A 14,233-nucleotide genomic window follows, 5' to 3' on the forward strand; every position below is an offset into this window, starting at 1 on the left:
GAAATGATGTTCGAAGGGATGTTAAAATGATGTTCGAACTGGGGGCGCCAAATTGATACTCGAACTAGGGGGGGGAGGGGCCGAATCGATGTTCGAACTAGGGGGACGCCAAATTGATACTCGAACTAGGGGGGCTCAGAATTGATGTTGGAACTAGGGTGCGCCAAATTGATACTCGAACTATGGGGGCTCAGAATTGATGTTGGAACTAGGGGGCGCCAAATTGATACTCGAGCTAGGGGGCCAAAATTATATTCGAACTAGAGGCGCCAAATTGATGTTGGACCTACATGTAGGGGCGCCGAATTGATATTCGATCTAGGAGGGCGCGAAAATGATGTTCGAAGGGATTTTAAAATGATGTTCGAACTGGGGGCGCCAAATTGATACTCGAACTAGGGGGGAGGGGCGAATCGATGTTCGAGCTAGGGGGGCGCCAAACTGATACTCGAGCTAGGGGGCGAAATGATTTTCGAACTAGGGAAACCAAATTCAGTTCGAAGGGATGCCAAAATGATGTTCGAACTGGGGGTCGAATTGATGTTCGAACGGGAAGGGGGGGGGGGCGAATTGATGATCGACCTACATGTAGGGGCGCCGAATTGATACTCGAACTAGGGGGGGGGGGGGGCGCCGAATCGATGTTCGAACTAGGGTCACCACATTGATGTTTGAACTAGGGGGCGCCGAATTGATATTCGAACTAGGGGCGCCAATTTGATGTTCCAACTGGGGGCGCCAAATTGATGTTCGACCTAGGGAGGCCAAATAGATGTTCGACGTAGGGGGGCGCCGATTGAATATTCGAACTAGGGTCGCCAAATTGATGTTCGAACTAGGGGGCGCCGAATTGCTATTCGAACTTGGGGCGCCAAATTGATGTTCGAACTAGGGGGACGCCAAATTGATACTCGAACTAGGGGGGCTCAGAATTGATGTTGGAACTATGGGGCGCCAAATTGATGTTGGACCTACATGTAGGGGCGCCGAATTGATATTCGATCTAGGAGGGCGCCAAAATGATGTTCGAAGGGATGTTAAAATGATGTTCGAACTGGGGGCGCCAAATTGATACTCGAACTAGGGGGAAGGGGGCGAATCGATGTTCGAGCTAGGGGGGCGCCAAACTGATACTCAAACTAGGGGGGCGCCGAATTGATGTTCGAACTAGGGGGGCGCCAAATTGATACTCGAGCTAGGGGGCGAAATGATTTTCGAACTAGGGAAACCAAATTCAGTTCGAAGGGATGCCAAAATGATGTTCGAACTGGGGGTCGAATTGATGTTCGAACGGGAAGGGGGGGGGGCGAATTGATGATCGACCTACATGTAGGGGCGCCGAATTGATACTCGAACTAGGGGGGGGGGGGGGCGCCGAATCGATGTTCGAACTAGGGTCACCACATTGATGTTTGAACTAGGGGGCGCCGAATTGATATTCGAACTAGGGGCGCCAATTTGATGTTCCAACTGGGGGTGCCAAATTGATGTTCGACCTAGGGAGGCCAAATAGATGTTCGACGTAGGGGGGCGCCGATTGAATATTCGAACTAGGGTCGCCAAATTGATGTTCGAACTAGGGGGCGCCGAATTGCTATTCGAACTTGGGGCGCCAAATTGATGTTCGAACTAGGGGGACGCCAAATTGATACTCGAACTAGGGGGGCTCAGAATTGATGTTGGAACTAGGGGGCGCCAAATTGATACTCGAGCTAGGGGGGCCGAAATTATATTCGAACTAGAGGCGCCAAATTGATGTTGGACCTACATGTAGGGGCGCCAAATTGATATTCGGAATTAGGAGGACGCCGAAATGATGTTCGAAGGGATGTTAAAATGATGTTCGAACTGGGGGCGCCAAATTGATACTCGAACTAGGGGGGGGGAGGGGCCGAATCGATGTTCGAACTAGGGGGACGCCAAATTGATACTCGAGCTAGGGGGCGAAATGATTTTCGAACTAGGGAAACCAAATTCAGTTCGAAGGGATGCCAAAATGATGTTCGAACTGGGGGTCGAATTGATGTTCGAGCGGGAAGGGGGGGGGGGGCGAATTGATGATCGACCTACATGTAGGGGCGCCGAATTGATACTCGAACTAGGGGGGGGGGGCGCCGAATCGATGTTCGAACTAGGGTCACCACATTGATGTTTGAACTAGGGGGCGCCGAATTGATATTCGAACTAGGGGCGCCAATTTGATGTTCCAACTGGGGGCGCCAAATTGATGTTCGACCTAGGGAGGCCAAATAGATGTTCGACGTAGGGGGGCGCCGATTGAATATTCGAACTAGGGTCGCCAAATTGATGTTCGAACTAGGGGGCGCCGAATTGCTATTCGAACTTGGGGCGCCAAATTGATGTTCGAACGAGGGGGGCGCCAAATTGATGTTCGAACTAGGCGGCGCCAAAATGACGTTCGAACTATGGGGCGCCGAATTGATGTTTGAACAAGGGGGAGGGGGCGAACTAATTTTCGAACTAGATGGGGGCGCCAAATTGATGTTTGAACTGGGCGGGGCGCCAAATTGATGTTCGAACTAGGGGAGCGCCGAATTGATGTTCAAACTAGCGGGGCGCCAAATTGATGTTCGAACTAGGGGAGCGCTAATTTGATGTTTGACCATAAGGCGACATGTTTCAGAAGGGGGAGGGCAAAGTGATATTTCACATGGCGCCAAAATCATGTTCAACCGAGGGCGCTAAATTGACCTTGAACTTAGGGGGCTCCATGCAAATTCATGTTCGACCAGGGGCGCAACATTGCTCGTATTGCCTGTTTATAGTGAAATTTATTTCCTGCCCAAAAAGGTTAAATTAATGCGGCTGATTTAAAATATCCTGTTTTTACGATAATAGACAAAAATCAATGTGCTCGAGTTTGAAGTTTGTTTTGCAAGATAGGTAACCTGTTCAGGGTCAGAAAAGGGGTAAATATCAAATTCAGCTGGCGCTACGCGCTCGCAATATTTGATTAGTGAGGTGTGTATCCTCTCCATCGATCACACGTACATAAGTCCTTAAAATGTTAGTGTTTTTTCAAGTCAATATACATAGGCCGATCCAGGGGGGAAAGTTTTTGCCCCCCCCCCCCCATGGTGGCGCAACAAAAAAAAGGGAAAAAAAAGAAGAAAAAAAGACGAAGAGAAAAAGGAAAAACTTTTAGAATAGGAATTATACCTTAAAAGAGTCCTTCTTAAGTCAGTATATAAAAAATTGAGCTCGCGCTACGCGTTCGCATCACTGTTTAGTTATATACGCATCTCAACCTCACAGGTTTTTTTTTTATGCGAACGAGAAGCACAAGCTGAAAATATTTTATATTCTAATCTGACAACTGAAAAAGCTTCGCGCTCGCATTCATTTCTTAAAGGACAAGTCCACCCCCCCAAAAAAAATGTTGATTTGAATAAATAGAGAAAAATCAAACAAGCATTATGCTGAAAATTTCATCAAAATCGGATGTAAAATAAGAAAATTATGACATTTTAAAATTTTGCTTATTTTTCACAAAACAGTGATATGCACAACTCAGTGACATGCAAATGAGACAGTCGATAATGTCCCTCACTCACGAATTCCTTTGCTTTTATTGTTAGAGTTTTACAATATTTCATTTTTTACAGATTTTACAATATGAACCAACTTGATTGAACCATTTAGTATTAAACAATGCTAATTGCTCATGTTCAGGGAGGAATTAATCGTTGTTTCACACGACAACAGAAAAAAATGGAATATTTCATATTTCATATACTAAAATACAAAAAGAAGTAGTGAGTGAGTGATGTCATCAGTCTCCTCATTTGCATACCGACAAGGATTTGAATATAACTTGTGAAATTAAGCGAAACTTTAAAATGTTGTTGGCCTACCTATTATCTTTGTGTATTTCCTATAAGATTCTCAAAATATTCATTTTCAGGTGTCTCGATTGTCAAAATGAAGGCCTATGAGCTAGCGCTGTGCGCTCGCATTTTGATTGGTGATTTCTGTATACCTATACAGTGGCGTAACTACCAGGGGGCATGGGGGACACGTCCCCCCCCAAAAAAAAAAATTATTGTTCATTATAATGTTATATTTTATCATAATTATTTTACATAAGAAGCATTTTTTTCATGACTTTATGAAACAGTTTGCTCAGGGCCTATGTCTTCATTGTTCCTGGTGCTCGCGTGGACTGTTTAACGAGATGTATAATCATGTTGTACTAAAACCTCCCGTTTTCAAATCAATATACACCAAATATAATTCCTCACATTTCGAGTTATTATTGTTTTATGTAGTGACATTAGCTTCTTTTTCATGACTACTTAAAGTGATTGCCCAATTTTAGGGTCTTAATATAAAACATTTCCTGTCCATGCTTACGTTCGCATTAGTTGATTGGTGGGTGCCAGGTAAAAATGGCAGAGGTAATAATGGCAGAGGTAAAAATGGCAGAGGTGAAAATGGCAGAGGTAAAAATGGCAGAAATAAAAATGGAAGAGGTAATAATGGCAGAGGTAAAAATGGCAGAGGTAAAAATGGCAGAGGTAAAAATGGCAGAGGTAAAAATGGCAGAGGTGAAAATGGCAGAGGTAAAAATGTCAGAAGTAAAAATAGCAGAGGTAATAATGGCAGAGGTAAAAATGGCAGAGGTAAAAATGGCAGAGGCAAAAATGGCAGAGGTAAAAATGGCAAAGGTAAAAATGGCAGAGGTAATAATGGCAGAGGTAAAATGGCAGGGGTTATAATGGGAGAGGTAAAAATGACAGCTCTAGGTAAAATATGGTCAGTCTTAAACCCCCATGCAATGAATTGTCAAAATGCCCCCGCATGTAAAATCCTGAAGATTTTTCCACATTTTAATATTGGTACAGATCCATTTAAACAAATGACGATATAACTGTCGAAAAATATTTCCGCTTGAGTGAGCACCACTTACTTTTGAAAAGTTATTGAAAAATGGGGTACCGGTTTGTTAAAAAGCCGAGAAAAAAAAGTTTTCAATCCAAAATGAAAGGGGATTTGGTTAAGGGGGAAAATTACACAAAAATTATTTCAACTAAATGAAGTTCTTTTAGGTCAGAAAACGAATTACAACAAAAATAATAACAATTAGATAATAAACAATGTTTTTTTTATGTTTGAAAAATAACAGATTTGTATCAAATCTCTACATTTTAGCATATACCAAGCTAATTACCAAGAGGGTGCTGCTTATGGTGTACAAAATACCCAACAGTACTTCCGCTTCCAAGGGTTATGACCATCAAGGCGTTTATATCATATTGGATGCAGTGGTTAAGGTTCAGGGTCTTCTTTTATGCAAAGAATCTGAACCAGACGGTCCCCCTCGATCGACCCCAAATTGGTTTACCATTCAAAACAGGATTATTATTGATTTTCATAATCAGTTACATATTCAGTGCCAAGCCTGGGAACGCATGCTTATTGTCATTCAAATATTTAAAAAGAATAGTACAGACGACATTACAAATAAGGACATAATATTTAACCACAATCATTCGTGACAATTTCAAGGTCTAAGCTTTCCCCGCTATGTTCTCTATGTTGTTCCCCGCCCCCGTAACCCACTCTGTCTCTCCACCTCTCTTATGTCTACTCTTCCTCCTTTTTGCATCGGTAAACCTGGCAATGACAATGACAATGACAATGACAATGATTTTATTTCTTTGACGGCCCCTCCTGGGGGCATAGAAGAAATATAACAACTTACAACAATGGCAATGATAGGCATAAGAAAAAAAATACCAAGGTAACAAAAAAAAAATAGATATAAAGAAACCAGCCAGACAAAAAGGAATGTTATGAAATGATGAATGAGAATAGTGCAGTTTCATTTTGCTCCTGATAAATTGAATGAAAAAAAATCTGTCGTTTGATTTCTTTTTAAAAAGCGTTCACGGTACACCTCCAACGAATTCGTAAATAGCATTGTTAGGCCGATGAAGACATAATGATGATGAAATGCCTAACCGTGACATGCACTTCTTATTTAATGTATGTACATGCGGGGGCTTTTTGACAATTCATTGCATGGGGGTTTAAGACTGGCCATATTTTACCTAGAGCTGTCATTTTTACCTCTCCCATTATAACCCCTGCCATTTTACCTCTGCCATTATTACCTCTGCCATTTTCACTTCTGCCATTTTTGCCTCTGCCATTTTTACCTCTGCCATTTTTACCTCTGCCATTTTTACCTCTGTCATTTTTACCTCTGCCATTATTACCTCTGCCATTTTTACCTCTGCTATTTTTACATCTGCCATTTTTACCTCTGCCATTTTTACCTCTGCCATTTTTACCTCTGCCATTATTGCCTCTGCCATTTTTACACCGAGCCGATTGGTGAGATGTCTGCTCTTCATGAATTCCTAAAATCAGTTCTTAAAATGTCAATTTTTCTGATCTGAATATCAAAAGTTTTTAGCTCGCGCTTCGCGCTCGCATCATTTGGTTAGTGAAATACGTAAGGACTTAGTGAATTCCTACAAACAAGCCTTAGAATGCCCCTCTTCAGGTCTGAATTTCATAAATTTTCAGCTCGCGCTTCGCGCTCGCAGTATTTGATTAGTGAGATGCATATGATAATCATGATTACTATGACAACAAAAAGTGCTTCATATGTTTAGATGTAATTCTAACAAAATCAGCAAAGGATGCCACTATCATTAGATGACTATGCTGAGATATTTATACTCTTAATGGATACCTAAAATAAAGTCCTTAAAATGTCCCTGTTTGGGGTCAATATATACAAAAATTTCAGCTCGCGCTTCGCGCTCGCATTGTTTGTTTAGCGAGACAGGTACGTATCACGATTACAAACAATTTGCTTATAATGTCTCTTTTTGGTCTGAATATCAAAAATTTTCAGCTCGCGCTTCGCGATCGCATTATTTAATCAGTGACATACTTATCCGTTTAATGGCATTGCATGTCCTTAAAATTTCTCTATTAGGTCAGCATACCTGGCAACTGAGCGCGGTCCCTAAGTGACACCAAATTTGTGGTGGTGCCCCCCCCCCAATGCCGTGACCCACGGTACGTCACTGTACCTATATATTCTGTAACAAACTACTTGAATTCCCCCCATTTAAAAATTTCGGATCGCGATTTGCGCTCGCATTATTTGCTATAAATGTATCAACCCATGAATGCTGTTCATGATTACAAAAAATATAAAATATCCAGTTTTTCAGGCCTCATGCACTGTCAACAGATTTCACGCACTCATTAGGCTTATTAGATTAATAAATGAAGAGCTCACTTGCAAAAGGGGTTAGGTCCATTTTTCATCAAATTTGATTTTTATGTCTCAATGTATAGATCTTTAGTAGCTCTATGAGATGATACCAAAGAAAAGTTGAAATTCCTATTAAAAAGTGAACTAAAATGGCAAACAAAAGCCACTTTTTTTTAAAAAAGGGTTTAGGTCCATTTCAGTTTAGTTGCAAAAGGGGTTAGGTCCAAACAGAATTTTTTTTGGAAAAGTATATCATAAAATATATGAAGACAGGTAGATTTCTTTTATACCCAATTTAATGTTCTCATGGAAGGGTATCATGAAAATTCAGTTTCGCATAAAAATATTGCAATCTGGGAGAATTAAAAAAATTATTTTCTTGGAGTGGACCTAACCCCTTTTGCAACAAAACTCTTCTGAAGAACTCATTTGTCAAAATGGGTTAGGTCCATTTTTCATGAATTTTATTGTTTTCTGTCTCTAAACCTCTAAATTTTTAGTCACTCTGATGATACGAAAGAAAATTTGAAATTCAAATGAAAACGTGAGTGAAAGTGGCGAAGAAAAATCACAATTTTAATCAATGAAGAGGAAATTGAAATAGTTCATAAGTTCAAATACTTAGGTACCATTATTGACGATGGATTAAAATGGGGAGATCAATGCAATTCAATTTACAAGAAGGCAATACAACGGATGTATTTCATGAGAAAATTGAAGTCATTCCATGTTGACCACACCATAATGGTTTTATTCTATAGATCACTTATTGAAAGCATCCTCATATTTGATTGTGTGGTTTGGTTCACAAGCTGTCGCAAAAAAGATCTGAATATACTAAGTAGAATGGTCAGACAAGCAGAAAAAATAACAGGACCCGACCTTAACCTCACTGATGTATGCCGAAACAGAATACTTGAAAAGGCAAAAGAGATACTATACAATAATGATCACCCATTGAATGTAAACTACGAAAGGATGAGATCTGATAATAGACTACGGTCGGCACGTTGTCGAACAAATAGGTTCTTAAACTCATTCGATCGTGCCAAGCTCAATCCGAATGCTGAATGAGGAAGGGATTGTATAAGAATAATGATATGCCCAATAATGTAAATTTACCTTGTCGGGTAGTTGATGTTAATTCTTTAAAACAACAATATTGAAAATAAAAATAATATGTAAATACTGATAACAATAACAATTACAAGTGGACAATGCTGTGAAGATTTATAGTACTGATTTATTACAATTCTAATGCAATTTCAATTCAATATCCGATATCTAACTTTCAGTTCAGATTTCCATTTCAATCTTAATTTTAATATCAATAACAGTATTTTTTTCAAATGCTACCCAGTGGGTAGTATTTGCACGTGTATATCATAATTGACTATATGTGATTGTTCGATTTTCTGTAAATATGTTCATTTTCTATGCTATGTTATGTATGTTCAATACCATGTAAAAATGCAAATTTCCACTTATTTATTTATCTGGACAATAAATACTACCTTATGAACCTTATGAAAAGAGATTGGATTAATTTCAGTTTAGTTGCAAAAGGGGTTAGGTCCACAATGATAATTTTTTTAAAGATATATAGAAAAAATTGAAGACAGGTAGATTTCTTTTATACCCAATTTTATGTTCACATGATAGGGTAGTACATCATGACAATTTAGTTTCTCATAAGACTATTGCAATAAGTGAGAATAAAAAACATGGTTTTTCTCGGAATGGTCCAAAGTGGACCTAACCCCTTTTGCAACTAAACTCTTCAAATATGAAATACAATTTTTATGAATTCATAACTAAATTGTCCTTTTTCAAAAAAAAATATCGACACGTTCTAGGAAGAGGAATAAAAGATAGGCATCATTTTTATATGACAAAATGTCCTTAGGCCTAAAATGTCTCGATCCTAGTTTAAAAAAATAATAAAATATCAGCTCGCGCTTCGCGCTCGAATCATTTATTAAGTACTTTCCACATCCACTTCACAATTCCCCTATATACACAGTGCTTTAAATATTGCTTAAATTGACCCATTTCATATCGGAATTTCAAATATTATTTCCAGCTCGCGATCCGCGCTCGCATTATTGATTTTCATGATGAAAAATGAAATGTATTCAGAATGCCCAGATTTTGTCTAACTCTAAAACACGTGCATGCATGTTTATCGAGATACGCATCTTGATCTTATTAAAAACGTGCTAAAATTATCCAGTTTTAGATCAGAATATCAAAATTTTCTGCTCGCGCTTTGCGCTCGTATTATTAATGTAGGAAGATACCAAAAACTACCCATCATTTTTCATGAGTGACAAAACATGAATCGAGTGTCCCGTTGGGGGTTTGAAATCTAATTTTTTAGGTTGGAATATCAAAAATGTTCAGCTCGCGCTTCGCGTCGCATTATTTAATCGTTGAAATATGTATTGTCTTAATGGCTAACTGCAAAACTTCCTTAACAGGTCCCTTTTCGACCAGGTCAGAACGCACATTAAAAATTTCTGCTCGCGCTTCGCGCTCGTAGTAATTATCTAGTTACATACGCATCTTGTTCAGTTTCACAAACATTGCCCAGAATGTTCAATTTTCAGGTCAAAATACATGAAATTTAATTTTTTTTTTCCTCGCATAGGGCTTATGAGATTATTGCACATTAATGTTGTTTATAAAGTAAAGCTAGGAAATGACTGTTAGGACATGGGCGTTTTGTCCCCCCCCCCCCCCAAAAAAAAAAATCACGACCAAGAAAAAAAAGAGAGAAAAGGAAAGGGATTATGGTGAAATATAATATTATTTTCCAAATTTTATGTCAAATATATCGCGCTTCGCGTTATCATTATTTATTTAGGCCTTGTGAGATACCTCAATGTGTTTTTAAAAATAAAATTTCGGAATTTCTTTAACTTCTACCCCCCATTTTATTTTTATTGTTTTATCTTGGTGCCCTCTACAAAAGTTCAACAAGCACCCCCCCCCCGTGCAACCCTGCTGAATAAATCACAGCTTCGCTACTGATGAGGAGATTGAGTCGATTGCTTCGAGATTGCATTATTCCCAAGAGGTTATCATTGATATTAATAAGGGCTATTCTAAACAACTAGTAAAGAAACTACAGCTCCCGTTCACACAATATTCTAGTAGGGCCTACTCTGGTGAGAAGTTAAACCAAATTGAGACCCCCCAAAATCGCTCGCGCTTCGCGCTCCAATTGATATTACATTATATATTCATTGATTTTTTTGTTCAAGAACACATAAAAAAAGTGGTCTTTAATTGCCTTTTTTTATGTGATTATGTAATAAGATAATTCAAAATACATTCAAGGCATTTAAGTTAGCCTGGCCGGGAGGGAGGGGGCGCCATTTTTCGAAAAGTACACATGGGCGCCAAAAATCAGGTCAAATTTGGGCCCCCTCCCCACAAAATTTAGGATCCGCGCCTGGGGAAGGGCCCTATAAATTTAGAACTAAAAGGGGACACTGTTAAGGACTATCAGTTAAGCACTATGTAGGGGGGATTTGAAGAGGATATGAATCGCACTTAATGATGCGAGCGCGAAGCGCGAGCTGATTTTTTTCTTCAATTATTATGACCTATAGAAACGGGACATAATTATATTCTCATTATACAAAAATGATGACTATATCTTTCTATTACCCTTCCTAAGCAAGGGCCGAAATTGTTGATATTTCGATATGAAAATGAACATTAAGGATTAGAAATTCATGAAAAGGATATATCATAATCCAATAGGCCCGAGAGCGCGAAATTTGTTGATATTAGGGCATGAAAACTGGACATTTTGAACACCTGTAATTATGAATATAGGATGCATGGAATATGATTATTTACTAATAGGGCCTATTAAATGTGAGTTCAAAGCGCGAGACCCGACATTTTTTATAAAATGTTATGAAAAGGCAGGCGCATATCCAGAGGGGGGGGGGCACAGGGGGCACGTGCCCCCCTTGAGAAGCAAAATTAAAATTTGTTATGTAAAAATGCCAATTGCAAAAACTTTATTTTGTATTTACTTTTTTTTTTTTTTTTTTTGCTTGTCATTTTTGTCTGGTTCGAACTATCCTTAATTTGTGGTTGAAAACTTTTTTGGGGGGCTTGTCAAAATTTTCCTCCGAAAAATTTGCCCCCCCCTTTGGGAAATCCTAGATCTGCCCCTGTGAAAAGGGGATTTGAAGTAAGTGCACATAGAAGTATACTCCAGGAGTATACTTATCTCACTGATGAAAATATGCGAGCGCGCAGCTCGAGCTGAAAAAATTTAGATATTCAGATCACAAAACGAGACACTTTTCAGAGTACTTAGAAAAAAATCATTTTGTAAATTAAACAAAAATAATGTGACAGCTCGATGTCCGAGCTGAAATATGCTAGAATATTGATTTAAAAACAGGATATTTTAAAGCTCCATTTCAGCCTACTGAGCATAAGCAAGATCTGTATTTCATCGAACAGGCAAAGCGAGCACGAAGCTCAAGCGAAAATTTTGTATGCATAACAGCTTTTTTATTTTCCAAGTCTTCCCCTCACCCTTTTTTATTCACTCGTTTTCCTCCTCTTTTTTTTTTCTTCTCTTTTCTCCACTCCCTTCCCTTTCTTTTTTTCTCCCTTAAAAAAAAACTTAACAGCCCAAGGGGGGGGGGGTAAACCCCCTAATTATATATACCCCACCCCGTAGATTCACCACTACCCATGCATACATGCCATATGGGCCGTGGATGGACCAACTTTAAACGCCTCTACCTGAGACTACCTCTTCAAAATAATTTACTCTGCAGTGCTGCGAAGTATGACGAATATGATGACCTCGAGTTTGATTAATGGGATGGTGCTGGTGTAGAATTTTCCTGTATATGGAGATACAAGCATTTTGACGCATTTTTGTGTTTTTAAAGCACATTTGCTCTGACAAAAGGGCGAATAGTTTGAAAACAAGCACATGAACCAGTGGCGTAACAGGCGGGGGGGGAGGCAGGGGGGGGGGCAAGCTGCCCCCCCTGGCGGAGCTCACCGGGAAAATATAAAAAAACGGGAAAAGGAAAAAAAAAGGGGGAAGAAAGGGAAAGGGAAAGGAAAGAAAAAAGGGAAAGGGGAAGAGGAAAGGGAAAGGGAAAGGAAAAGGGAAAAGAAAACTAAGAAAAAACATAAAAAAGGGAAAACGGAAAGATAACGGGAAAAGGAAGGAAAAAAAAACAAGTGAGAAAGAACAATTCGCCCCGATATACAAATACATTAGCATGATTAGTAAGACAGGGAAATAAATTAAAGATGACAAAAAGGCAAACAAAAGCGGGAAATAAATGCAGAATGGAATTAGCCAAAATCTAAATTGGAAATTAAAGAATAGGGACAAGATAACGGATAATGGACCCCACCCATAAAGCACTGTTATATGGATGAGTTTGGACCATGGCCCCCAAAAGTTCTACAACCAAACAAAAAAATGAGGAAAGAAAGGAAAGTGTATTAAATTTTTCTGAATATCACGTTAAAATCTATCTTCATGTTAGATTCTCATGAAAAGGTGATTTTTTTTTATCTCGTTCGCTTCGCTCGCTCGGGACCTATATTTAGCTACTTCTTGCCAGAAGCGCCATACTCGGCCCCCTCGAGCATATAGAGCTTCGCCCTGATGCTCACAATCATAACAAAAATCCTGTTCACCGTGGCGTACAAAAAAAGAGAGAAAAAAGGAAAGAGAGGAGGGTGAAATATGATATCATCTTTTTAACATTATGTCAAAATCTATCACAAAATTTGATTTTTGCAATAAAAATGTCGAAAATTTTTGCTCGCTCGCTTCGCTCGCTCACTTATATATATATTATATTTGCCCGATACGCCATATCGCCCCCTCAAAATTTTTGCCTTATGACGCCATTGCCTGTTCCATGATATGACCGGGAAATTTTTGGCTCTTGCCCCCCCCTGGCCACCGACCCCTGTTACGCCGCTGACATGAACCCCCAATTTTTAAAGTTCACACTTGGTTAGTATACATGGGTTTTGAATAAAGTGGAGCATTTCTTGTACTTCTTACATTTTGTTTTATAAATTTCGAATTTTTGCACTTTATTTTCAAAAATGGAAGGTGCTGCATTCTTTAAAGAGCAAACGAATAGCAACAGTGGCGTACCTATGATTTTTCACAGGGGGGAAAAACCGTCCGCCAAAAAATTTGTCAAGCAAAAAAAAAAAAAAAGGTCTTCAATCACAAATGATGGATTTCGTACCAGAAAAAAATTTGACAAGCAAAAAAAAAAAAAAAAAAGGGGGGGGGGGCAATAAAGGTCTTCAAGCTCGATCGTCAGGGGGGGGCAAAAAAGGTCTTTCAAACTCGTCAGGGGGGCAGGGATACGTCCTTTTTATGGGTTGTGGCTCGTCAGGGGGGGGCAGACTGCCCCCTCTGCCCCCCGTAGGTACGCTAGTGAATAGCAATATGAATGGATTCTCTATCTTAAGTATAATTCAGGGGGTATTCTGAAAAGTCTCGTTAGCTTCCTGATAACTTTATTTTAATGGAGCGCCAAACAAATTCTTATTCTGAACACTCTCATTAGCGCTCAATTTAACTCCCTCATTAGACCACATCCCACTGAACAGAATCAAATGCGCTCTTACAACGTTCAGAATTGAATTCCTGCTTATTAAAAAAAAATAACATACTTTTCATTTTAGGGAAATCGTCTCCTGACCAACAAAATACTAAAGATTTTTAAAAATCAGACAAGCATATAACGCTGATTTTTTTTTAAAATCGGAAATAAAAAAAGTTATGACAATTCAGATTTTATATAGGTAAGGGAAACTAAGACATCACTCACTATTTTTTGGGGGTATTTTTTCTATGAGAATAATAATATACAGTTCTTATTGTTTGTTGTCGGAAACAAAGTTTGATTCATTCATGAACTTTGTTACACCTATTGTGATTTGATA

The sequence above is a fragment of the Lytechinus pictus genome, chromosome 4 (assembly GCF_037042905.1).
Source record: "Lytechinus pictus isolate F3 Inbred chromosome 4, Lp3.0, whole genome shotgun sequence".
In the NCBI taxonomy this organism is placed as follows: domain Eukaryota; kingdom Metazoa; phylum Echinodermata; class Echinoidea; order Temnopleuroida; family Toxopneustidae; genus Lytechinus; species Lytechinus pictus.